General features: G+C 32.6%; 1 long non-coding RNA gene across 1 annotated transcript; it reads left to right on the top strand.

Moving 5' to 3' along the window:
* Positions 1-1331: 1331 nt before the first annotated feature.
* LOC127700696 (uncharacterized) lies at positions 1332-2377 on the top strand. The gene is made up of 2 exons (XR_007981687.1): positions 1332-1523; positions 2237-2377. It is a non-coding gene; the product is annotated as an uncharacterized LOC127700696 (long non-coding RNA).
* The last annotated feature ends 1672 nt before the right edge of the window (positions 2378-4049 follow it).

Consider the following 4049-nt stretch of genomic DNA (forward strand, 5'->3'; position numbering starts at 1 on the left):
ATTGTCATGCTTCTGCATATTTACGCTGAGCTTTAGTAAAATATAATTATATACAAATTTTCTTACGTCAAGCATTAAGAGTAAGAATATATTTCGCGCCAAAACAAGAAAATAATCTGTGTCACCAAATAAGTAAACTTATCAGCATCTTTCTGAAATTTTCCAACAGAAAATAGCGTTAATTATAGAGAATTTTTGGTGAGTATAACTTATTAATGTTAAGGTTCTCCAGAGGTGGTTCTCTACACCTTCTTGGCGGTCAATTTAATCCCATTTATCAATTATCCCCGATGGCGATGTCACCCAGTCAATTTGTGTCATGAGTGAAAATCTTATCTAAATATCTATTTGATGAAATAACTTCTTCATTAACTGTACATGCAATATTTTTGTAGGTTTTGATAACCGTGCACATTCCCATTGCATGTCCGCAAGATAAATGGGTTATGCATTTGTGAATTGTGCAAGTACAGTAATATTGTGTAATACGAATAATGGCGGAGGATAAAAATTTGTGACGGTCAGTGCGTGATCACGTGACATTATTATTTGTAAACAAACGGGCTCCCGATGTAACACGTGTCGGAACTATCCATACAATACAAACACGCACACACGCCAATCATTAAAACATCTTTTGTCAATAAAAATAATAAACGAGAAAAATCACAATAATATTTCAAAAAGAAGTTAATTATCCTCATTCAAACATATCAAATTCAACTCATATAACACATATTTAATATGATGGAGCTAAGTTTTATTTTAATACATTTCTATACAATGTTTTTTTCAAAAATATTTATCATAATCTCAAATTTCATATATAATTCTTATATATAAAGTTTGTTTTTTATTAAAGTGAGAAAAAAAAAAACACAAAACAATCTACTAATCGTAGTCCGAGTTTGTTCAATATATTTCCGCATATAAATAATGGTAGGCCGAGTTTGTTATAGTCCGAGTTTGTGATAGTCCGAGTTTGTGATAGGCCGATTTTGTTTTAGTCCGAGTTATCCAGCAGCGGTTTCATAGACAAAAAAGTACCATGATTGTTCCTGTTCAGTAGTTGTGATTTTTTTTATAGAATTAGAAGGTAAGTCTACATTAGTCATTATTTAAATTAAGTCTGAAAAAAATGACTCAACGCTCTGTGTAATTTTTCCCCAATTTTTGAAACATGCATAATTTAAAGAGCATTTGCTTCCCTTGAACCCTCCCCCCTACAAATTGCCTAAAACTCATACTCATAGGCCGAGATTACTCTGATGTCCAACATTTTTTTTTTGCGATTCCTGCATTTTAACACTTTTATTTTCAAATTGAACCTGAGACTACTATAACACAGAGATTGGTCACTTCCCGTACTGACCAGTCAAATAGTAATTAATTGTGAGTCTTCGATCACGTGACTCGGCACGTGACTCGCAATGATTGACAAGAAGGATTCGACCGCCATTTTTGACAGCGAAAGAGAAAATAATAATTAACAAATGTGGATTTATAAAGAGTGTTATGTTCCGGTAAGTGTGAATTTAAGATTTGACATGTTCATAAATGTTGGTTTATAAGCACTTTAAATAAAATAAGTGCAGTTATAGACTTGAAATTACCGACCAAACCGGAAAGTAACCTCGAGTTATTACCAGTCCGTGGGACAGGGTCAATGAGCAACTCACCCATAACTTACATTCAGATGAACAATATGTTTTCCGGATAATGTATGTGCAAGCCTTAGTAATTAACCGATGTAATGATGTAAAATTTGTAATTATATGAAATTCCAATTTTTCTGTATCATTAAGTTCCCGCCGCAGAACTGAGAAACACACGAGACAAGTTGCACACACACAACATGAGGTCTGATAGGTGAATTTGTATCGTTAGTGAAAGAAATTTAGATTTATATATGGTTCCCTTGATATACAGTCTATACATGCTAGTATAATAATATTATGCAATGAAAATGTGTCACCATGTGAAATACCAGTACATCATGAGTTCCTAAATAGACGTATTTTTTTTAAATAATTGACCCAAACATGATGTAAAAAGTACATGCACCTTTGGTCTGCATCCTTTATCAGTTTTACTATTTTGATCCATATTGACATGATTGGTCAATTACTGCTGAGTCTCAAGTCTCAGATTACTGTCTTAAAAATTAATGAATTGCCTATGCTATAAACTTGACAAAGATTATTTCTTTTTATTTATAATATATTCTTTATTGTAGGAATACCCCCAGAAAGAAATCACGCATTAGAAGAAGGGAGAAGTACTACAGGAGAAAATGACTTTTTTTAGTATTTTTTTTAATTTCATTGAATTTGTCATGCTTGTCGAACATGGAGAAATAAATATTTAAGTCTTTGAATATACATTTTTATTATTATATACATCAAAATTAAGACAGGAATGCAGAAATTCACTAACACGCTCAGTTTGGATAACAGTTCAATGAAAGAAAAAAAAACAAGTAACCACACATCTTTATATATTAAAGGAATAGCCACTTGAAGCAAACTTTAAGGAGATTTTTATATATTTTTGCTAATGATCATCAGACAACTCCTTTAGTCCAAATGAAGTTCAATGAAGTGGATGTTAGTTATTGGAATGCACCGTAATTACCTTCAACAATGAGAAAACCTATACCGTGCAGTCAGCTTCAAAAGTCCCCGACATGGAAAATATATAACAATTCACTAGAGAAAACGAAGTGTCTACAATAACAAAGCAATTTACGAAAATTCAAATATGACGGACATGAACCAACAGCAACCACTGAATTACAGGCTCCTGACTTGAGACGGGCACATAAAGAATGTGACAATGTTAAATATTTTTAGGCGCTCATCACCACCACTAGCATGGGACATTGGTGTAACGACATAACATAAAAACAAACTTTAAACATAATTTGAAAATAGTTCATTTCGATTTAATCAGGCTGACTGTACATGAAATATTTGCCATTGACAAGCAGTTGTGAATCGAAGTTGAATTTACAGAAAGGTGACATCAATATATGCTATCATATTTAACATTCTTGTTTAGATCTGACATTGCTACGTATTTATACATTCCGCATTATTTTTGGCTTCTCAGAATTTTCACATGGTAAACTGTCAGCAGTTACCCAACAAAAAAATGTTATAGGGAACCTATTTACAAAGCATCATGCCGACAACAATTAACATGGTTTGTCACCAAACATTGAACAAGCACATTTATATTTGCTGTGGCTAAAAAAACTAAAGCAAATCACAACTCTTTTCATCTGAGTTGCTCAATTATTAGGGTTACAAAAAGCATAGCGATATAACTAAAACATACGACACTTTAACAATAGACAATATTCAAATTTTCCAAAAACTTTACGGCTCTGTATTGAAGCACAAAATTTCTTGTCTGGGATTTTGAAAGAGGGCACATATTTCTGGTGTTGAAAAAATGTCATCGTAATTTACACTAATGTGGTTCTATTTATGTAAACAGAGATAATTTGATTATTCAGTCACATAATTTTGAAGCTTCTTCGTTCTGATTTACATGTACTTGCGGTTGATGCTTCTTTTGGAGTTTTTGTAGTTTTTGCAGTCTTTGCAGCAGGGACGTATAGTCATCCTCAGATTCAATATCTGATGCAGTATATTCACCACGTAAAAGATCAAGATTGAGATCACTATCATCCCAAGATAAAAAATATAAGTTACTGGACATTGTGAATTGAAAAATGAAAATGCCGGCGATATTTTGGGAACATGTATATAATTTGTAGGGCTTATGTTTGCTTTATGTATCCATTGCAGTTATAACCTCTTTGCTGATCTGTTACGTAAAGAAATTACTCCTTTACCTTTAATGAAATTTTTTCTCTCTTCTGTGATCGCCGCCTATTACATTGTTTGCAAAAACTTGACCTAATTATCAGACGGAAATTTAAAAAAAGTGTGTGGGGGGGTTGAAACTTGTTTGAAAAAGAAAATTTACGTTGGATAATCTGAATGAGGGTCTGGATGGGGGTTCTTTATTTCCTATAATTT

The sequence above is a fragment of the Mytilus californianus genome, unplaced genomic scaffold (genome assembly GCF_021869535.1).
Source record: "Mytilus californianus isolate M0D057914Y unplaced genomic scaffold, xbMytCali1.0.p SCAF_5, whole genome shotgun sequence".
NCBI lineage: Eukaryota > Metazoa > Mollusca > Bivalvia > Mytilida > Mytilidae > Mytilus > Mytilus californianus.